General features: G+C 39.0%; 1 pseudogene; it reads right to left on the bottom strand.

Moving 5' to 3' along the window:
• Window positions 1-8067: 8067 nt before the first annotated feature.
• On the bottom strand, window positions 8068-8488 carry LOC110571173 (annotated as a pseudogene).
• Between the last annotated feature and the right edge of the window lie 15345 nt (window positions 8489-23833).

Below are 23833 nucleotides of genomic sequence, written 5' to 3'. Positions count from 1 at the left end.
GGTGTGCACAGTGAATTTCAATTCATTTTGTTAATATAATAGGATGCGGTGTTAAATATAACTTTGGCATGGTTTTGAAAAATAACAGCCTTCCTCAGTTGACACATTAGGACTTTTGGTGGTTCTCTCTTTTCTCCCAAAAGAGAATGCAATTACGGTTAGGGCTAAGGTTGAGGAAAAGTTGTCCCACAGTGTTTGACACAAAAGTGTTTGAACTTCATGTCCAATTTTTCAGAAACAGCATACGTTCTTTCCTTCCCCAGTGCAGTTACCATGGAATTGATATGGTATATTTAAAAACATACAACTTTTCTCCAAAAACTTGGATATTTCTATATGACTCATTTTTAAAACATGTTCAACATGAAGGGATTATTTGGAACTTGAAAGTGTTTTGCATCCAAGCTCCTTTGTTCCATCAGGCCCTTGGATTCCTTCAAGAACTCTCTCTCCCTTTCCCTCCTTGAATTAGAACTGATGTTTTATATCTAATCTCTTCTAGATGAGATATACACTGCATAAGGGCAAGGACATTTTCTAGTTCATTCCCTACCTTGCCTTCAGTGACATGGTGAATGCATAACAACAACGACAAATTCCAGATAAATGAAGGAGGCGCTAATGGGCTGTTTCAAGCTATACTTCTGTATTTTGGTGCACCTGTAGCATCTGTATTTTGGTGGGGCTCAGAGTCTGTGTCTTGACTGTGTGTTTCGAGATCAGTTTTTATTAGTTGGTTTTGCTGGGGCCATAACCTTTTTTTAAAAATGTAATTTTAATTTGATTCTATGTTTTCAAAGTAAACTATTGCTGAAAAGCTTATAGCAGCGTCTGTCCTTTCCCCTAACCACGAGCTTATTCACCACAGAGATCTTCCTTTGGAGATAAGAAATGCGATCTTTCTTAGCTCTTCTGGTACTCAAATCTTTCTTTCTAAATAGTATACAATATTGCTTGATTTTGATTATTAACTTTATTTTTTTAAAGATTTTATTTATTTATTTGACAGAGAGAGAGAAAGAGAGCAAGTGAGCAGAAGCAGGAGGAGCAGCAGAGGGAGAGGGAGAAGCAGAGGCAGAGGGAGAAGCAGGCTCCCAGCAGAGCAGGGAGCCCAACTCGGGCTTGATCCCAGGACCCTGGGATCATGACTGGAGTCGAAGGCAGATGCTTAACCAACCGAGCCACCTAGGTGCCCCTGATTATTAACTTTAAACATTATCCAACTCTCTCACAGTTTGGTGATAAAGCCACATCATTAGCGTGACTAATGCAAACACTATTCATTGTTGAGCCAAGTGGCATGCTGTATTTATACTGAATTCCTATAGAATTTTTCCCCAGAATTAATAACTTTTTTCCTCCTGTTTTCTTAGTTTATCTTGAAATTATAGCTAAGTCATCATATACCTTCTAGTAGCTATGTAAAATATTGCCTCATTCAAATCCCCATGTAGCCAAATCTGTTAATCTATCAATTTCTTTTTCATCTTTATTTCCACTGGAAACTTCTCTCCTGGGTTCTTCTGTCCAGTCTGGAATGGCTCTACTCTGTGAGCAGGCTTCTGCCCAGCTGTCATCTTGGATACTCTGCTGTCTTTGGAGAATTCCTTTCACTCCTCTCCAATTTGATCTCTCCATTCTGGACTGGTTTCCTGATTATGGGTCTTCCACCTTCTCTGTTTATCCCTGGTTATAGATGGACTCTACCATTAGCCTCTGGAGAAACAGAGTATGAAAGATGAATTTTTTTGAGACACAGTGTTTCTTAAAATCCTTATGTCATTTTTAATAATATATATGGGTGATAGTGTGTTTGGATGGAGACTACTACATTAGATATCATACACATGAAAAATTTGAGGGACGCCTGGGTGGCTCAATGGGTTAAGCATCTGACTCTTGGTTTTGGCTCAGGTCATGATCTCAGGGTCATGAGATCAAGTCCCAAGTGGGGCTCTGCGCTCAGCGGGGAGTCTGCTTGAAAATTCTCACCCTCTGTCCCTCTCCCCACTTGAGTGTGTGATCTCTCTCTCTCTAAAATAAATAAATCAATCTTTAAAAAAATTTGAAATTCATCATACTGCTATCCTCTAGCATTCTATGTTGCTTTTAGAAAGAAAAAGCAATTTTTATCCCTGGTATTTTGTGTGTACCCTCCTTTTACTCTGGAGGGTCTCTTCTTTATTCCTCCCCTTTTTCATGTATAGCTTCGGGCACTTGATGGTAGATCTTTTCAAAATGGAGACTTACATCCTTCAGAGGTGGGAATTTTCTGGTTTTCTCTATGGAACTCCTGTTAGTCAGATGTTGGGCCTCTTTGCTTAATTATTTTTCTTTCATCTTTTCATTCCTACTGGTTATCTCTTTGTATTTTTGATCTTCCATATTTTTTTTGTTGAATTTTTATTCAGGCGATTATCTTTTTATGCTGTAATATCTATTCCTTTTTCCATGAATGTTTCTTTTTATGCATGTTGGTTTTGTTCCACGGGTTCAATACTCCTCTTATCTCTCCAAGGATATTAAGTACAGTGTTTTTTTGCTCCCTGAATTTGTTTTGATTCTTTTCTCATTTTAATTTTAGAAGCTTTCGGTTCTTTGGTTTTGTTTCTAATTAAGATCAAGGCCCTAAAAATTGAATAGGAAGTTCCGTGGGTGTGGGCTGTGTTTCTGCACTGCTGAACCTTCTGTATTTACCATGACTGACTGGCCAGCTTCTATGTTGTAAAACCCCCAACGCCTGTATTCCTACTGGGGTTTTCTGGGAAGCTGTACAGTACAGTATATTTTCTGTTACACCTACCAGCAGGAATTAATATGGCTACCAGCTTTCTGGAATTTGGTGAAAAGGGAAGCCTCAGATCCACAGTTTAGTAACCAAACTTTAGCTTAATTCCACTTTTCCCACAGTATGGTACCTTGCTGTACCTTACTGTGCCCCAAGCTGCAGGTATGTTGGAAGTGGGGTTAGTCACCTGAAGGTGCTCAGAGGGAGTGGGGACCAGAGATGTGGGGCTAATTGCTCCCTAGGTGTTTTTTCAAATACTCTCCTCGATCGCTTCAAATTATTCTTGGTAATTCCAACTCCTAAGGCTTTCTGGGGTTGTTAGGGCCAAATGTGTTCATAAATCCACATGCAAGATTTTACTCCTTCCACTCCTCTAAGATATTTCTCTATTTACTTCAGTCTTCAAGCATGATGGTTTGGGGTTACAGATATCTACTGATTTTTTAAAAAGATATTCAATTTGCTTGTTTTAATCTATTTAGTTTTTGTTTTGTTTTCATGGATTTTAGGGGGTTGGATTTTGAGAGGAGAAGGGATGAAAATGTCTTGATTCCGCCAACTCAAAATCACAAATTTTGAGGGATCCATTCTCTTTATTATAAAACTTATCAAAATCTATTTTTAAACAGACACAAGACAGAACCAGAGAGGGAGACAAACCATAAAAGACTCCTAATCATAGGAAATAAACTGAGGACTGCTGGAGGGGAGGGACGGTGGGGGGATGTGGTAACTGGGTGGTGGACACTGGGGAAGGTTTGTGTTGTAATGAGCACTGGGCATTATGTAACACTGATGAATCACAGACTGGTACCCCTGAAACAAATAATTCATTATATGTTAATTAAAAAAAAAAAACAGAATAACTATTATTTGGTACTTGGCAAAATTATTGTAAAGTAAATTAGAATATTTCTATTGTTTGCCAAAAGCAAACTTGTCCTACTAGGAAAGTCAAGAAAAAACTAATGTCTAAATATTTGGTGGGTATTGAGTCAATGTAGAGAAAGTTAAATAATCTTTCTGGTTAATGTTATCACATTATCCTGCACCAATGCCAGGTTCCCCTATAAGTAAGTGCCTGCCAAGATAAACAGTATGCTTACATGGGGCAGATAGGCAACTTTCACCATTGGATAGTTCTGGTAAGACACAGAAAGATTTCCTTTTTCTCTATTCTTCATGCAGACTACTGATATCTATCATCAAAACAATACATTTTATAATTATTTGGGTGAGAAAGGAACAAACATTCAGTGCCTACTCTGTATCATGTATAGTACTATGGCTTATTTATTTATTATTATTATTATCTCATTATTCTTTGACAGATATTTGTCACATTTTATTTTTAATTTTTTAAATTTTTTAAAAAGATTTTATTTATTTATTTGACAGAGAGAGAGGGACAGCTAGATAGGGAACACAAGCAGGGGGAGTGGGAGAGGGAGTAGCAGGCTTCCCGCCGAGTGGGGAGCCCGCCGCGGGGCTCGATCCCAGGACCCTGGGATCATGACCTGAGCCGAAGGCAGACACTTAACCGACAGCCATCCAGGTGCCCCATATTTGTTACATTTTAAATTTATGTACTTTTAATGAGCTCTCAAGGAAGTACCTGGTTTCTGGATGAAATGAAAGAGATTCCCATTATTTATTTGACTTATTTCTGGAAAGAGCTTCACCTGTGGCTGGCTACATTCATTTTATGATTTCTATAGTTTTTATTTTTATCATTGATTTTTTCTGGATTTGTTCATAATTCTGCGCATGAGTCTTTTGTTTGCCCATATCATACAAAAACTACATACTCAGCATTGTGCAAAATCCCCATTGCTTAAAACAAAACAAAACAAAACAAAACAAAACAAAACAAAACAAAACAAAACAAAAACAAGGAATCTTTGTATTTGAAGTGGTCTTATAAGAGGTGGTCAGAGTTCAAAACTAAGCACAGGCCCTCACTCAACTTTGATGAAAAGCCAAAAAACCCATTTTTTTCTAAATTGCAACATGAAAACACACACATACAAATATACAACAACAAAGATACTTGTTTCTAATCACTTCCCATTCTCCTACTTCCTGAACAGAGCTGCAGGGACAATGATGAGTTCTGAGGCTGGATGCTGCTCTGTACTTTGCACCTGCTCCTGAGGTGAGCCAGCCTGGCCAGAAGAGAAGGTAGGACCGATTCCAAAGTGTTAGTCCTTAGCCAATCACTAAAGTCGCAGACCCTCAGGGTGAGCTGGAGCCCCAGATGCACGTTAGATGTTCATCTCTGCGTTAAAAAAAGATTTTGTGAAAATAGCGGCTGGTCCTGAGCCCAGCAAACATGGAGAGCAAGAATGATAAGTTATCCATTTCTAGCGACTTTATAAATATAGGACTTGCTTACCACAGACTGCTGACCTTGAATTCCCTTCTTATGAGTATGTTTGCAATTCTGAAAGTGGCCTCACAAGGCTGGGGGACTACTCACAGGGTGGCTATTAATAAACAGTGCTCTAAAAGTTACAGTAGTCCAAAGCGTGCAGACAGGTGTTTCATTTCAGTACAGTCATGAACAGCCGAAGAGGTCAGGTGCTTAACATCCATGGCTTTGTCTGAACGTGGTGGGGTATGTGTGCATGTCCCTGTGAGCGCACATACTTGTGTCCACATGTACAACCCATGCACACATACTTTGAAAGTACTCACTTCGATGTGCATTTTGTAGTAAGCAACGCTCATTTAAGAGTATGGTACAACCGAAACCAAGACTTGGTTTCCAAAGTCATTCTCGTTTTCCTATGTTTTCAGCAATGTCAATGATGATGCCGAATAAAATAATGTTAGACCAATGTATTTTTGTTTATGATGTTAAGGAGATCAAGACTGGTTGTCTCATGGGAAACAACATTCAGATTGCCTATTTAGACTGAGTTTATCTCAAAATGTAGGAAAAATAATACAAACTCAGTTTACCTCCTAAAGAAAGTTGGTCAATAGCATTTTCATACATAGAGAGTGGTTTTTCAATATTTATAAAGCAGTTGCCTGAATCGTACATGTTTCATAATCAAATAGAGACAGAGGACCAAACACTCTGACATAATGCAAACAATAGCAGTAAGGATAAATTGATGAGTTTTGTTTTTCATCCCGAGTTCATGTCTGGATTTATAACATTGCTTTCCATTTTATTTTTCATTTCTTTTGTCTCTGTTTTTTCCTCTTCTTTCTCCTGCCCACCATTGCCTCTCAGTCCTATTATGTAATTAAATTATAACGTGAAGAGCATCTTCAAGAAATTATATCCTATGGCCTTTCTTAAGGTAATTCAAACTTTTCCTTGGCCAAAAAAGAATTATATGCTAAATTTATGTATGTTCCCAGAGACAGGGAGAAACTATTTTTTCTCTGTCCCCTTCATGAGACATTTAAACGAGTGGGTAACAGGTGCTACATGCCAGGAACACACTGTACCCTGAATATTTTTGTAAGAAGCTGTTCACTCTGGGGAAAGCATTTCATTTCTAAGTCCTAGCGAACACCACCTGTGCTTGGTCAGTCACTGGCGGGATGGATACACCCTTGGTGATGAATAGGGATTTTATTGGACTGTGGATAGAATTGTTTTTTCAAATACTTGGTGGAGGGGGGGCTGATAAATTACACCTACCATGTTGGATAACCACTGCATGTCCTTTGGGACAAGATATCACACACGCACTTTGAACAGCAGGAACAATGCAAGATTGAACAGTGTGCTAAACTCGTGTCTTATTCTCATCTGAAAAAAAACAGTCTTCTTTTACTCTTATGAAATATAAAAGTGGGCTGTGCCAAAATGATGATACTCATGTAGGAAAAGAAAATAAAATTTGAGATAGAAAGAAGGAAATATTGTTTAATAGGATCAAGGGGGCAAACCTACATGTTCTTGCATTAACCTCAGAATTAGAAGATAACATCTCATGGACTTGGCTTAATAAAGGCAATTTACACAGCACTATGGATAAGAAAAGAGCCCCAGAGACAATATTTGTAAGCCATAAATTACTAATACATATGTACTTATGATGAATAAGTTATTTTGCAATATGATGAGCATGATTTTGCTTTAAAAAGAAAAATAAAATCCAGGTTTCTGAAGGAGGATTAACTCCATCAGCCCCTTCGGATATATATTTTTCTTAAGTCATTTTCATTGTCTTGAGTTTTAAGTATGCTAATGGTTAAAACTAATATGCTCATCCATAGACAGAATTATCGTAACTCCCCCAGGCCGAGGTGGACTGTGATTTATGCTGGTACTTGATGAATTTCCTAAGCCTGGCAAGGCCCTGTTCTCCTGCTCCACACTCTCATCCTCCCACCACCCTAGGTATGTGAATCGCTCTCCAACTCCAAAAAGCGTGATTCTGGGTTTATCAATTTTGAGATCTAATTATTTTGCAAGAATAACTCTACTGAACTCCACCTGTGATTTAGTGCTCTCTGTATCTACATGCTAGCTTTAAAAAAAAAATTATTCCAGATGAGCACCGCACAGATTTTGACTTGGAAATTATTGGGGAAAACTTGATGGTATGGGGGAGTTTCTTTTAGTGACAGCGGGTTCATACGTAATACCAGTGGTTGCTGAGATCTAAAACCAGAACACCCCAGGCCTGACCGCAATATTATTTCAGCTTATATTTTAAGATGTGTATTTCCAGTAGCCTAGAGTATATTTCTACTTAAATGTTTCATCGTATCTAACATTAAATCCTTCTCCCTCTTTACTTAGACCTGTTTTCTTGCTTACGTATTCCACTTTGTCAAGGATGTTTTTATCCTTCTAGTTTTCAGGGCAAGAGGCCAGGAATATGGGTATCATCTTTGCCGCTTCTCGCCAACATTCTCTATGTCTCACCTTCTATTAAGCCTCACATTCTCATCTTTTTCAAAGATTAACTTGGATGTACTCCCCCGTGTGCATGCAGTTAGCTTCTAAGCTCCACTGGGCTTTCAAAGCCCACCAGCTGTCCACCTCCAATCCCCAGCACACATTCTCTGCTTTCAAGGGGCCTCTCTTCACTGTCATTACACTTTATGAAGGCTTATCCTGCTTCTGGAGCTTTCTTTATTCTTTTCTTCTTGCCTGAAATGTCCTCCTGGTTCCCAGATCTGACCATTTTGTTTTTTCTTCTTTTTAAGAGAGAGCTTGTGTTTAATGGGAAGTCTTAGTACACTCTAACACCAGGCACAGCCTGAAGTCGAGGCAGCGGGGATGGGTAAGTGACTACCCTGGAGCCTTACATGGCGAAGAGGATGAGGAAGGCCCCCATCAAACAGAAGGGCCCCATGGCCTCAGACAGGGCAAAGCCCAGGACGGCGTAGGAGAAGAGCTGCTGCTTGAGAGATGGATTCCGGGCAGAGCCGACGATCAAGCTGCCAAACACTGTTCCAATGCCAGGCCCTGAACCAGCCACACCAACTGTGGGAGCCCCAGCACCAATAAACTTGGCTGCTGTGTCAATGTCCCGGAAGACAACACTGGTCTGGGTTTTGGGCCCCCTGGAGTGGGGAGCACCTGTAGGGTGGCTGTTCAGGTGGGATCTCTGGTCTACTCAAGAGGGAGGCAGACACAGGCCTAATTAGATCCCTGGTATGATGGCGGATCAGAGCTGGAGGCGTGAGTGGAGCCCTGGTGACCTGCACCTTCTGGGTCTGCATTCCCACCACCCACTGCCCCTGCTCCCACCCTGGAGCTTGCCGGGCTCAAGGTGACCCTGACAACTTCCTTTTGTTATCAATTCCTTTTCGACTCAACCTAAACACTGTGGTTTAATCACTTAAATGCCCTTTTACCAGCACCCTCAATTTCTTTCTTATTTTGTCTTTTTTTTAGGCATTATCCACCCCAACCACCCCCATGGCAATATGCAACCAAAGATTAATCTACCCATTCTTTTTCTTTATAATCATTCTTTCTCTTTACTAGTTGTCCTTCATGCTGAGCATTGACATTCATGGAAATGGGGCTGAAGAGTACAACCACACCTTTATTCTAAGCCAACGGGCCCTCCAGACCACTGGGTAATTATTTCTCTTGTATCTGGTTACAGTTCTTTTATATTTCTTGTTGTTACTGTGCAGATTTTTTACATCCCTCTTCATACTGCTCATTCCATTTGCATCTCTCTGACCCCTAGCAGTTGACTCTGCTTGGTTCTTCAAACAAAAGAGTGACTGTTACAAACAGCTCCCCTTTCTCCCTGGCACCCTGGCCTGACCATGGAATCCATCCTTATCCATCTTCCCTCCTGTCTCAGAGCAAGGTACCCCTTTGCCCTCTCTCTCTAACGTTCTTCCCCATACTCTAGGATCTTGGTCATCTTTTTGTAGACATTCTACATTTCTTTTTCTTTTTCTTTTGTTCCCTGAGTCCTTCCTCCAGAGTATATTGATGTGTTCAAGTCTCCCTCACCCTCAAAAATGTTTTATCTTATTTCTACAATCTGGCTTCCTCTCTCATTACCCTACTGAGATTGTTCTCTCTCTAGCCACAAATGACCTTCTAATGGCCAAATCACATTTTGTTCTCACATTACTGGATTTTTTTCTGTAGAAGCTGATGCCTGATATTATGTCTCCCATGGATTCTAGGTACTATTGTCTCTTGGTTTCTATTGAGGTACTGGCCTTCTTCCTTTCCCTTTGCCCCACCTATTGCATTGTAGGGTTTGTTTCCTCAATGTAAGGGGTACTCTCCTTGACACCCATTTATTTTCTTTAGAATCCCATCTTTATCCCAAATTGTATCTCATATTCCAAATGGTATTTCCATATGCAGCTGATTCCCCAATCTGTATATCCAGGCCTCTCCCCATGTCATTTCCTTCAGTCCACTAGAACTTGGACTAAAAAAATTTTTTTTGCCTCATATCATTACCCCATTTAAATATCCCTGGTGTCTATAGGATTAAGGTCAAACTCAAGTGGGGTGTAAAGCCCATCAGTATCTGAGCTCTCATCTTCTACTGTATACTATTCTCCAGCCATACTGAAATTCTTTTTTTTTTTTAAAGATTTTATTTATTTATTTGAGACAGAGAGAATGAGAGAGAGAGAGAGCACTGAGAGGGGGGAGGGTCAGAGGGAGAAGCAGACTCCCCGCCGAGCAGGGAGCCCGATGCGGGACTCGATCCAGGGACTCCAGGATCATGACCTGAGCCGAAGGCAGTCGCCCAACCAACTGAGCCACCCAGGCGCCCCATACTGAAATTCTTACCATAATCTTTCCTTCTGCTGTATTTGTGTAATTAGTTTCTTCCCTTCACCTTAGCTCAAACTCTGAAACAAGTTTCATGACCATGTATAAGACTGTATATCCCAGATCTTGAGAAAAACTAAGAGCTGACTTTTTTGAGATTATTTTGTTGGTGTCCTGGGGCAAGGCCATGCCCTAAGAATATCAGCATTTTTTTTCCCCCTAGGAAAAAAAAAAAAAAGTGATCATTGTCAAACATACTGAAAACTTCAATATGGAGTAAGCAATAAGGTGCATCTTTGAACTGAGTACTGGAGAAAAGTTTTACTTTCTCAGGCCTGGCAACTTCCAGGAGTGGGATTGACCTGGCATCCTAGTGTGAGAGGATTTGGGTGAATGTGGTTTATTGGGGAGAAACTGGAAAGGACACAGGAAAAGCAGGATTTGTGAACAGGAAAAGCTGAGCAAAGAAAGGTATGATTTCAAGTGAAGTGCAAGCCTGGACTTGATCCTGTGGGTAAAATGCATCTCAGACACTGTCCTTCCTGGAGGCAAGGGATCTGGAATTATGTCTACTTACAGCAGCAACCAGTCATTGGCTGCATGCTGGATGAAAGTGGTAGCACTGAGGACTTGTAAATTCCAGATACTTCCAGTTCTGCTTCCGTAGCCAAAGAACAGTTGTCTGAGAAAGCTGCAGGTGCAGGTGGTTAGGAGTAGAAAGCAGAGCTGTGGATATACATATAGAACTGGCAACAGAAACATGGAGGAACACAAATAATCTCCAGTATACCTGGTTATAGAGAAGCAGAAAAGGAGCTAATAATCACAGAGCTCGTCCTTTCTGCTGTCGGCAGCAGGAGTAGCAGAAAGAGAAATGGCAGCTTTTGGAACAAGTATCTTTTAAGGTTCCTGGACTCCAATATGTGTAGGGAGGTATGTGTGTGTTGGGGAGGGGGTGCTTCCCACACACAAGATACCAAGCAATTCTTGGATGCTAGAAATGACGTCCAAGAATTTAAGTCAATTCTGACACTATCTACTCAGACATAGCATCAGATTTCACAGGTTAAAAGTTCAGTCCTACAAGACCACCCCCTCTCTCCACATCAAATGCCAGTCACAAGCCCCAGGCTGTTACTTGTGCTTCTGACCAACTGGCTACAGATTGGATGTTCCAGTGACTTCCTCCTTAGGTTCCATTAATTTGCCAGAGTCGTTCACAGAACTCAGGGAAACAAGTTTACCAGTTTATTAAAGGATAGGATACAGAATACAAATCAGCAGCCAGGTGAAAAAATACACAAGATGAGGTCCTGAACAAAGGGTCTTCTATCTTCTGGAGCTTGGGAACCCCAAGAGTGGAGGCTCTCCGAAAAAGAAAATGAAAAAAAAAAAAAAAGACCAAAAAACTGAACTCTTGGGTATTTATGGAGGCTTCATTATATAGTCAGGATTGACTAAGTCATTAGTCATTGACTGATTCAACTTCTGACTCTTCTTTCCTCCCAGGGGGTTGGGAGGTTGGGGATGATGGAAAGTTCCAACCCTCTAATCATATGGTTAGTCCTCCTCACAACTAGCCCCTCACCTTGGGTGGGGTCTGAAAGTCACCTTCATTTGTAACAAGACCCCCATTTCACCTTTATGGCTCTGAAATGTTTTCAGTAACTGTGGCTGAAGACCAAATATACCTGAGAAGTATATTTTTTGGTCACTAGATTACCATTATAAATATAATGGTCATAAATCATTATATTGCAAACCATCTTCTGGAAGGTAGCAAAGTCTCCTGGCCACTTGTGGCCATGCTTAGTCCCCCTAACAAGTGAGGGGATGTATAGGACCTTGACTCCTTGGTCCCAAGTAGAGGAAGTGCTGTGTTCACTGACAGGCCAGTGTGCTCAACAGAACAGAGACTTTCTGAATGTCATTAGCAGCAGAGCAAGAGCACTGGGACAAAATGAGCAGGTCTGAGATGAATGTCCCTGCAGAGTCATTTCAAAATGCATGCAGAACATTATCATGGGAAACTCAAAAATACTAAGATACGGGAAAGACACTTTGAGAGAGATCAGTCAGTAGAATCTCTGAAACCAGTTAAAGTTTAGGCTACATTCTTTTAAAGTCCTGGTGACAGACTAGGATCACTGGGCTTTAAACCACCAACAGCTGTGGGTAGTTAATCCACCAATGAGCCAGGAGATGGAGCAATAATAACTCATCTTCTCCTTGGGCTTTAAGACCCAGGAACAATGTCCCAATTTGAATGAACTCTTTCCTATCTTCCCCTAGCCTCAGTTTCTCCCTCCCCCTTGCATAAAGAGCATTCAGCTACTTTAAAAAAAAAAAAAGATTTATTTATTTATTTCAGTGAGAGAGAGAGAGAGAGAGAAAGAGAGAACATGAAGAGGGGAGGGGCAGAGGAAGAGGGAGAGAGAAACTCAAGCAGACTCTGAGCTGAGCAGGGAGCCAGATACGGGACTTGATCTCATGACCCTGAGATCAGACCTAAGTCCAAATCAAGAGTCAGATTCTTAACTGTACCACGCAGGCGCCCCTCAGCTACTTTTATCACAAAATTTGCTGCACCCTACTGTGGTGGTCTGTGTCTGTCTGACCCAATACATTCCTTCAGGAAAGGACCTATTACTCATTTCTGATCCCCAATATTTAGCAGAATATGTGGCAAATATTAGTCTTAATAAATGTTAGTTGAGTGTGTAAAGTATCTAAACCTATGTTTTTCATCCTTTTGGGTGGCAAAAAAATCAATACGGGCCTGATGCAAGCTATGAAACTTCTTCCCATAAAAATGCACACAAATAGAGAATTTTGTATACACTAATCTGGAAGAAATGTTTCAAACAGGAAAGAAAAATTAACAGGTACTAGGGAAACCCATGTCCTTTGAACTCAAGACCAATAGAGATCCTCCACAATTTTTGAAATCCTGGTATGTTCTCTTACAGTAAACCAATGGAAAACTTAAAATTAGTGCAAGCATTAAGGATTTAGGAGCTTGCTCCTAGATTACATGCACAAGCTACTTTGAAGGAAGTTGATAGGAATTGCAATTAGTGTGAAGTGAAGCATTGATGGGAGCCAAGCAAGAAAACAGAAGAGAAGGAAATTAACAGAACTTTGAATGAACAGAGAAAACAGGCATAACAGGCACACTTGACCCTGAAAATAAATAGTGGGGGGTGACAGTATTTTCCCTCAGTTTTATGTCACACTCTAGGCCACCATTTGACTACTGAATGAGTCATATCTAAGATACCTTAGCAGATGGAGGCAAAACCTCCTTCTTTATAGATTCAATCTTTTCCATGTGCCCCTGGGAGCCCCACATCCCCATTTCACTCCTCTAGGCTTAAAATGTTTTTACTTTCTAGATATTAGCTGCAGAGCCAATGAGATTGACATCATTTATCTAAGTAAGGAAATAACTTCCAATATTTGTGTTCAATGCGTTCATATTGCCAATTTTTGAGTCATCGGGTGCTCTGTTGTGTTTCTGTCTTTGATTAAAGTGTAATGAGATATTTTGCATATGTTAAGTTCTGGCAAATAATTATCGATTAGGTGATTGTTGATTGAAAGCAGATTTAATCAAAGAGGTATCAATTTATATACTTTCTTTTTCTTTCTTTCTTTCTTTCTTTTTTTAAAGAATTTATTTATTTATTTGACAGAGAGAGTGAGAGAGCACAAGCAGGGGGAGCAGGAGAAGGAAAGCGAGAAGCAGGCTCCCCACTGAGCAGGGAGCCTGATGCGGGGCTTGATCCTGTGACTCTGGGATCATGACCTGAGCCAAAGGCAGACACTTAACCATCTGAGCCACCCAGGTGCCCCTATACTTTATTTCTACTTTTGAGGTATCTTAAGTCTTATTATCTCTTTTATTTTTCTCAACAGATCACCCTGTAGTTTCCCTCTGCAATCTGAGATTTTAACCTGTAGTTTAAGATGAACCCTCAGCTAAATGCTTGAGGGGTAATTAGATGCCAGATAGAAGCAAATTTCAGTAAACAATTATTTAAAAATAAATTGAAAATATAAGCTACCAAATAATAACCATACTTCTCCTGGCTACAGAAACTTATTCCTTCTGTTTCACCATGTCCCTAAAATTTCTAAATGTATGGAAAGAGATGAAAGTAAAAAATATTCAGATGGGCAATAAAAATAGGTTTGGAAGTTTCATTAAACTCACCCATAAGGATGAATTGAATCAAAATCAATTTCTTACTAACAATTGTCATTTAATTGTTGTTAATGTTGTGCTTTTTCATATATATTTGTTTGAAGTATAATAAAATTTTAAATTTCTGATTGTTTATGATAAAGTAGTACATTTCCTTGATTTAAGGACTCAAATGTTTCTGAAATTGGGATGCATTTTACCATCTATATGGATGTGTAAATGTGAAAGTTGTATTTAAATTGATGGTGTATTGTTGAGTTGATGAAATCTTAGAATGGAGGAGATATGGTAAAATAAGACTGTTTAGTCTTCCAAAAACATTTCTCAGAGATGGGTACCTTTAACTGATAGTCCACGGCTTCTACGTTCTTGATCCACTTTCCTCTTTCATCTCCCATCAGAAGTAATTGGGGCACCTGGGTGGCTCTGTCAGTTAAGCGTCTGTCTTCGGCTCAGGTCATGATCCCAGAGTCCTGGGATTGAGCCCCACATCAAGCTCCCTGCTCAGCAGGAATCCTGCTTCTCCCTCTCCCTCTGCCCCTCCCCACTGCTCATGCTCTCTCTCTCTCCGTCAAATAAATAAATAAAATCTTAAAAAAAAGAAAAAGAACTAATTTATTCAGAGAACAATTAAGCAAGGCTTTCTGAGAATGGGTTAAGAATGAGATATATTTGGCTTTCTAATCCTGTAAGAAACACATGCATTATCAATGAATCAATGCTAGGAGATGTTCCTTTGTCACTGATTTATAAATTTGCTTTAGGAAACCACCTTCCCACCTGGCAATGTTGCCAAATGGAGTCAGAAGGAAGCACTCAAATAAAACTTAAAACTTTCAAACAAGATCAAGACCAGAGAGCTTTGTTTTACCACCTGGTCACACTTTCCCCCCAAACATAAATCTATTTGTGTTAGAATTGGCCAAAGGGTTTGTCTCATTAAACTGTATTCAAGGGAAAGTATTTTATCAGTGATGAAAAATAAAATGTTATGTCAAAGTTACTTAAAAGGTGATGGGTGGATTGAAAGTCATTTCATGAAACAATGTGAAAAATGAAAAAGCTCTCTTTGATCCTAGTTCATAATTGAAGGTTATTTCCATTTCCTAGGTAGTTATTTTGGCAATTAAATCAACTCAAAAGTTTTATCTCTAAAAAAAATTAATTGTATGTTGAAAAAGTGAATTGGGATAATGTACTCTGTAAAGGTTAAAAGAGGTTATTCCAAATGTTATTTCAGTAACATTAGATTTGTTATCATATGCAGAGAAGTTTAAGGTATTAAAAAAGTATAAGATGCTAAAAATGTTCTCTGTATGGAAAAAATACTTTTTAGTTTTATTAGTAACAATTGTTCTGAGTGAATAAATTTATTACTCCAAACTGCTAATTTAAATTGGTGTTTGTGAGGATGATACTAGTCTATGCTGCTATGTATTACATTGCTTATAAATCTCTCTTGATTTATAAATTCCTCAGGGTACTGATATTTCATATTTTTAATGCTTTACTGAAGTATAGCTGACATAAAATAAATTGCATATATTTAAAATTCACCAATTGATAAATTGTGCCACAACGTGATGATGCTCTGTTCACTTTTTTCCCCAGTCTTTTTTTGTCTCTCTCTGCTTCATTTTGAATACTTTCTATTGCTGTGTCTCCAAGTTCACTAGTCTTTTCTTCTGTAGCATCTAATCTGCAGTAAAACCGTATTTTTCATCTCACACATTGTAGTTTTCTAGAGAACATCTCTAGACATTCACTTTGGGTCTTTTTTTTTTTTTTAAAGATTTTATTTATTTATTTGACAGAGAGAGAGACAACGAGAGAGAGAACACAAGCAGGGGGAGTGGGAGAGGGAGAAGCAGGCTTCCTGCAGAGCAGGGAGCCCGATGCGGGGCTCGATCCCAGGACCGTGGGATCATGACCTGAGCCGAAGGCAGATGCTTAACGACTGAGCCACCCAGGCACCCCTCACTTTGGGTCTTTTTAAAATATATTTTGCCCTCACTTAACGTTTTGAACTATGGAATACAATCCTAATTGTTTAAATACCTGTGTAAGTTAATTCTAACATCTTTAGCAGTTCTGGGTCAGTTCAATTCAATTCATTATGGATTGTATTTTCCTGCTTCTTTCTGTGCTAATCATCTTTGATTGGTTGCAGACATTTTGGATTTTATCTTATATGATACTGGTTATTTTTGTATTCCTATAAATGTTCTTGAGTTTTGTGCTGGGGCATTTCCTTGGAAATGGCTTGACTTTGTCAGGTCTTGCTTTTAAAAATCGTTAGGTGGAACCAGAGTAATGTTTACTAGGACTAATTATTCCCCACTAGTGAGGAAAGTGTTCTCTGAGCTACCCAGTACCCTGTGAATTATGAGGTTTCCCAGTATGGCTGATGCGGAGATGTGCCAATCCAGGCCCCATGTGAGCACCAGATGCCGTTCTAGATGATTTTTCCCAGCCTCAGGTAGCTTCCTCGCATGCCTGTGCTGATCAATACTATGCTGAATGCAACTTTAGAGGAACCCTCTGCAGACTTCTGTTTTTTTTTTCTTGATACATCTCTGTCCTCTCTGGTCCTATGGCTAGTGAACTTGGGCTGCCTTGGTCCCTCCAGACTTTATCCCTCTGCCAGGTTCCTCCTGGGTCCCCTCCCCTATTCTGCAGCCTGAGAACTCTCCCAAAGCAGTATGCTAGGGCCTATTGTGGGGCTTACCTCTCCAGGATCACTTCCTTTGTTTCCTGATGTCCAGGGTCTTAGAAACCATTGTCAGTTCAAATATTTTGTCCCCTTCTTCTTCTCCTTTGGTTGTTTTGGGTAGGAGAGTGAATTCAGTCCTTGTTATTTCATCTTAGCCAGGGATAGAAATCTACATGTCCATATCACACATACACATACATACACACACACACACACACGTATATATGAATTCATATATATATGAATGACTTACTATGTTTTAATCCAAGCAAATATCAACTATCTGGAATTTTTAGGGGAAAGTACTATTATAGACTTTCTAATCCTGTAGAAAATATTATCATGTATTATCTGGTCTTGATAATGTTCAAAAGTTTTGTTTGAATGTTTTAGTATGACTCCATGCGGCAATATTGCAAAGCATGAAGGTGGTTTACTATATTATGATATATAAAATCACTACTTTTTGTCTGTGCCAAGCCCCTTTCCCAGTGTGATGGGATAAAAATTGGTGTATTATTTTGACCAGAAGAACTGTAGTGATTTTGAAATTTTTTCAGAGTTTCTTTCCTATCCTCTCAATCACCTTTTTGTTCAATTCTCTTCTTCAAAGGTATTGAGTCTCCTTTATAATAATTTGTTATAGCTATAAAGGAGAATTTGTTAAACCTTGCCCATTTTAGGACACAGTTTCATGGGTCATCAACAGACTTTTTCTGAGAACGTAAGGACTACTGGAAGGGGGAAAAAAAGTTATTGAAAATAAATTGGAAAACATTTCAGTTATTTTAGAAATGGGCTCTTTATGTAAATCATTTCCCTCTGCCACATGCAAAAGATATCTTTAATAAGGTTCTTGTTCTTGAGAATCACTGTTAAAGAATACAAAAAGTATTCTTTCCCAAAAGTGGTTAAGGGTGGCTTCTAGGGTTTGATAATAAAAGCAGGACTATTCATGCATAATAGAATCAGACTTTTTTTTTTTTTTAAGCATGCTTTCCTTTGCTATTCTGGACAGGTGTTTCCATAGTGCAATTTAAACTACAAAAATGGCTCATAATTGCCAACACCTAATTTAACATTCTGAATCTAATCATAAAACAACCTCCCCTTTCACAGGAAAGACAAAGTCTCAGCTGGGCTTTAAATCCTGATTATATGACAAGGTTCCAATTGAAATTTTAGCTATCAACCAAGTGACCTTCAATGACCACAAGCTGGGAAGCTTGGTAACTAATCTAAACACATCTCTAGGCAAAACCCCCACCTCAGCATTAGATTCCAGACTCTTGCATTATTCACTTCATGAAAAAAGCAGAATATGAAAAGCAAATGATTGTGGCAACCTTCAACTCTCAATTCTTGAAAGGCCAACGGCAAGCTGTGAAAATATTCCCATAACCCTACTTCCTGTGTGGGAGCTTAGACCACTGATAAAATGTTTATATTGTCAGCCCACGTGTAGCAGTCAGTTATGCCTTCTGCTTTTAAGAAAGTGTTATTTGAAAAAAAAAGTATTGCTCATATGAAAAAAAAAAAAAGAAATCCTGCATTCATAGCTACTTGCAGATAATAAAGTCATGCTTAATTTTTTACTTCCCATAATCCTTTTCAGCAACTTTCAATTCAAGAGCAGCTTAACTATTAATCATTTTATGTAAAGTTTTCCTTCTCTTCATAACAAAGTTCTCCCATAATAAAATGTTATCTTTATAAGAATTTTTTTCCAACCACATTAAAAAAACAAAATCCTGGCATAGTGGCCTATGATGCTGCTGGACAAGAAATATTTCACTCCTATCTTTAAGTAAGATTGATAAGCCCATTGGCTCTTAATTGTTAAACCATAAATTTCTTGAAGGTGATCCATTTTTTAAACCAAGTTTGTATTCTCCACAGTGACCAGTGGGCTGCTTTGAACAAAGCTAGCACCTATTAAACATTTGTTGAATGAATGCTGGGCTTTACCAAAATAATGAAAGAATGAATTGATTTTCTCTATGGCTACAGTGATTATGTCCCTGAGGGTTTTTTTTCCCCTGATTTATAACTTTATGTCTATAAAATTTTGCCAAAGGCATATGATTAAATCACACTTAATTATACATTTAACAAGGTGTCTATCCTTAAATTGAATTGAATTTTGAATTCAATTGCTTCTATATTGAACTCAATAGCATTTTGTAAAACAAAACAAGAAATACCTCAAAAAATCTGTATAAAGTAAAGCAGTACATCTGTAAGTTTTATTTGGGTACATTCAACTTTTTCTAATATAGATTTCAGCTGACTCATGTAAAAAGACTTACACAATAGTTTTATTAGAAGAAAGAAGGTTAAGAATAAAAGAAGACACAGATATGCCAACCACAAAGGCCAACACAGTGGGTATGATCGTACATAAAAGTTGTCTGTGTGTTTCTTGGCAGCCAAGCCAAAAAAAAAAAAAAAGAGAGAGAGAGTGAAGAAGAAGAAGAAGAAGAAGAAGAAGAAGAAGAAGAAGAAGAAGAAGAAGAAACCCAATGGGTTACATAACTCACTAATAGAAAAGAAGAAAATTTACTACTTTCTCAAAGAAGGCACATTTTTTTCTTGGTACTAAACTCAGAGCAAGTTCTCATGTGGGTCTTAAGTAGGGAACATTGAGTAATTTAATGGACAATGTCCTTATACCAATTTCACAGCAAATACAGAAATGGGCCTCATGTGGCTCTTTCTTGTAAAGGCCTTCAATAAAAGTCGAAGGCATAATATTAAAACACCAGGGAGGAAAACAGTTCTGGGAGGGACATAGCGAATGAGGTGCCAGTGTGTATTCAATCCTGACCCAAAGGTAGAACTTAGAATGCTGGTAGTTGTAAAATACTTAAACTGGTTCTCGGCTGAACTTTCACATTTGTTAGGAGCTGGAAGCAGCAGATTCTTCAAGATAACCCTCGAGGGTTTTGAGGTTTTGATGTTTATGGTTAAGAATAGGCTAGTAAGATTTAGAATCTATATGAGGAAATGAAAGGTCAATATATAATAAAAAAAATTCAAAACCTGAACCAGTGTTGTGGTCTGAATCTCCTCACTCCACAAGATGGTGGAATATGAAGGGGTTACCCAATATGACAAACTTCTTAGTCTTTTTCATCATTCTAATGGCAGGGTCAAGTTAAACTGTTTTCACTAGGATTTGGGATAAATTCCCAAAGATTTGTTCCGTAAGTCAACAATCTCTTTAAAATCTCAACTTGAGATTTCAAAACCCATACACATTATTATTCCATAAAATAACTGTATTTGTTTTAATATGAAAATAATGACAGCATCAAATGCTGTTGAAGATGTGGAGCAATGGGACTCTGGTTCATGGCTGGTGGGAACATAAAATGGTACAGCCATTTTGGAATACAGTTTGGAATTTACTAATATAATTAAACATATTCTTACCATGTAAACCAGCAATCACACTTCTTGATATTTACCCCAAAGGAGTTGAAAAGTTGTGTCCACACAAAAAGTTCCACATGGATATTTACAGCAGCTTTATTCATAATCGCCAAAACTTGGAAACATCCAAGATGTCCTTCAGTAGGTGAAAAGGTAAATGAGCCATGGTACATCCAGACAATGGAATGTGATTTGGCATTAAAAACAAATGAGCAATCAAACCATGAAAAGACATGAAGGAATCCTAAATGCATATTACTATGCGAAAGAAGCCGAGGACTGTATACTGTATGATTCCAACTACATGATTATTTTGGAAAAAAAATACAACTATGGAAACAGTAATAAAATTAGTGGTTGCTAGGGGTTGAGGAGAGAGAGGGATGATTAGGATTTTTAGGGTACTAAAACCGCTCTTTATGATACTGTAATAGTGGATACATTTGCCCAAACTCGTAGAATGTGCAACACCAAGAGTGAACCCTAATATTAACTATGGACTTTGGGTGATAATGATGGGTTTATTTATTTATTTATTTATTCTTAAAGCTTTCATCAATTTATTTTAGAGAGTGAGAGAATTTGTGGTAGTGCGGGGGACCCTCCCTCACAGGGAGAGGGAGAGAATCTCAAGCTGACTCCCTGCAGAGCACAGACCCTGACGTGGGGCTCGATCCCACAACCCTGAGACCATGACCTGAGCCCAAATCAAGAGTCAGATGTTCAATCGACTGAGCCACCCAGGTGCCCTGAGAATGATGTGTTTAAACGTAGATTCATCAGCTGTGACAAAAGTACCACCTTGGTGGGGGATGTTGATAATAGGGGAGGCTATGTTTGTGTGAAGACCAGGGATATATGGGAAATTTCTGTACTTTCCATTCAAATTTGCTGTGAACCTAAAGCTGTTCTAAAAAATAAAGTATATTTTAGGAACTGTGTTAAATAAACTGTAAGAAGATAAACCTTGTTTATAGACTAGCTTCGAGCACTGCCTGGCCCACTTCTCCAAAGGTAAACCTGATCCAGTTTGAGTAGCATGGCCAGAGACCAACAGGTAAAGTTGTAGCCTGAAAAATTGTCAATGTGTGCTTCCACCCATCCACTTCAGTCCTAAGTGAAACTGGTTAGTGTTATTGTAGAGAGCTGAATTCTGAGTATCATGGTCTCCCAGAGGGTTTGCCGGAAATATCAGTAGAGAATAACTTAAACAGTTGACCTTCTATGGGGACTTGAATGAGTCCCATAGCTTGACTGTCCACAAAGAGAGGGAGCTTCCCTTTTTTCAGATACGATACTACTGAGTCCCTCTTCCTGATAATAGGTGAGTCACTCAGAGTTTCGCCTTTTGGGGTCAAAATACAGAAGAACTTCTGTGGTGAATTCTGCCATTTAAAACTAATAAAACAATAACAAACACTTATATAGCTCTGGGAATGTGTAGGTTTTATATGCATTAACTCATTTCATCCTCATGGTCACCTATGATGTGGGTACTCTCCGTTTCACAAAGGTAGAATTTAAGGCCCAGAAAATAAATAAATCGCCGATGGTCACACAGCTAATAAGTGGATGAGCAGGGATCTGAACCAGTCAGCTTGATTTCAGAGTCTTTCTTTTAATGTATATGCTAAGCTGATTTGAGATTATTCTTTTTTTTTTTTTTAAGATTTTATTTATTTATTTGACAGAGAGAGACACAGCAAGAGAGGGAACACAAGCAGGGGGAGTGGGAGAGGGAGAAGCAGGCTTCCCGCAGAGCAGGGAGCCCGATGTGGGACTCCATCCCAGGACCCTGGGATCATGACCTGAGCTGAAGGCAGTCGCTTAACCAACTGAGCCACCCAGGCGCCCTGAGATTATTCTATTTAAAATCTTTTGGTTCTATAATCTTGAGTTACTTCAAGCCTCCATGTGGCCTAGAACTATCTCTGTAAATGTATCTGGGCCAAAGCCGTCTCAGGGTCAGACTGTGGAGATGCAGCCATTCTTGATCTCCTTCAGCACTCTATTTTACTCTCTCCATTACAGTGACTTTCTCCAGAGTTCATGGATTTTTTTTTTTTCCCCACGACAACTTTACCTCAGGCATATGGCATCATGTCCTCTGAGACATGTCTTGATAACTTTGTTCCTTTTACTCCTACTTCTAACCAGCTCAATCACTCAGGGCTTTCCAGTATATATTCTGAGAGGAAATCTTGGATGAGCTCCTTTTTTATCTCAGGCCACGCCACAGTTTCTAGCCAGCCTAGTGGTCCATGCCCTGACCTGGTCTTGTCAGCAGTGGCTGGGAGAACCGGCAGTTAGTGTATGGAAAGCAGGACTATTCAAGGAGCAGTGATGCAGGAGAGGTGTTTCCCTCTAAGGGTAGTGTGTGAGACAGGCTTTCTCAGACTTGGCATGTCCACTACAGAGTTGAAGTAGATGTTCTAACATTCTTTTGCAATTCCTTGAAGAGCTTGGTTTGTTCCATTACCGTGTGTCCTTTCTTTATCAAATATATCTTGGCAAGTCACTATTAACTCATTTGTATGAGAGGTGACACTACTTCAGTGGCTTGTCCAGGCCCCAGAAGTTCTTAATCCATAACAGTTGCAATGAATGAACATTTGGAAGCATTTTCAACTGTCTAGAATGCTAGCATTAGTCAGTATGAGTTTTCATGCCGGCTTACTCCTTATATACTCAGTTTCTAATTTACAAAAAACAAAAAACCCACTCTTTGTTGTGTGAATTTTCCCATTTTCCAGGCAACTATAATTTTGCATTCTTCCTCTCTGGTGATATTCTGAGTTCACAAGGACCATCCCTACACTATTATCTCAGATGGTCTTCGTTTCTGTTCTGTGTCACACCATCACCGTCCCCCCTTCCTCCCTCCTCTGCCATCTCTACTGGTTTCAAATACCTGCTGTCCTGCTAGGGTTTTGGCATTTAAGTGTTTCACATCCACTGAGGTATGTGCTAATTTTGTATAGAAATAACATTGAATTTGCAGACAGACAGATCAGTCATAAGAATGAGATGAGTGGTTTTGTCTAATACCTATTAGAAATATCTTCCATGCTTTGGAAGCAATAGCTTTTTCACAGTTGCTTTGCTTTTGTTTGTGCTGATGGAATTTTACTTTCAAGCAGTGAAAAAAAAAAGATTAAATGTGTGTGCTTAAATCTGAAACTTTTTTTCAGAGAATGATATACAATTATACTGTTTTTTTTTTTAAACCAAAACTTCATGGTAAGAGGATTATCTTTTATATATATGTATAAAAAAAGTCTTGTTGATAAAAGTTCTGGAAGCTACATACTTGGGAGGCAAATACTCCTTCTTTCATGTATAAACTGATGTCAGATTTCCAGTAAAAACAAGGGTTATCTTGTTGATATACTGGGTATAAAAGACTATATGGAATACTATATTTCTTCTGGAAAGGTACTTATTTCCTTG

The sequence above is a fragment of the Neomonachus schauinslandi genome, chromosome 1, assembly GCF_002201575.2.
Source record: "Neomonachus schauinslandi chromosome 1, ASM220157v2, whole genome shotgun sequence".
Lineage (NCBI taxonomy): Eukaryota > Metazoa > Chordata > Mammalia > Carnivora > Phocidae > Neomonachus > Neomonachus schauinslandi.
The sequence above is the reverse complement of the archived record's forward strand: the minus strand, read 5'-3'. Positions and strand labels throughout refer to the sequence as shown.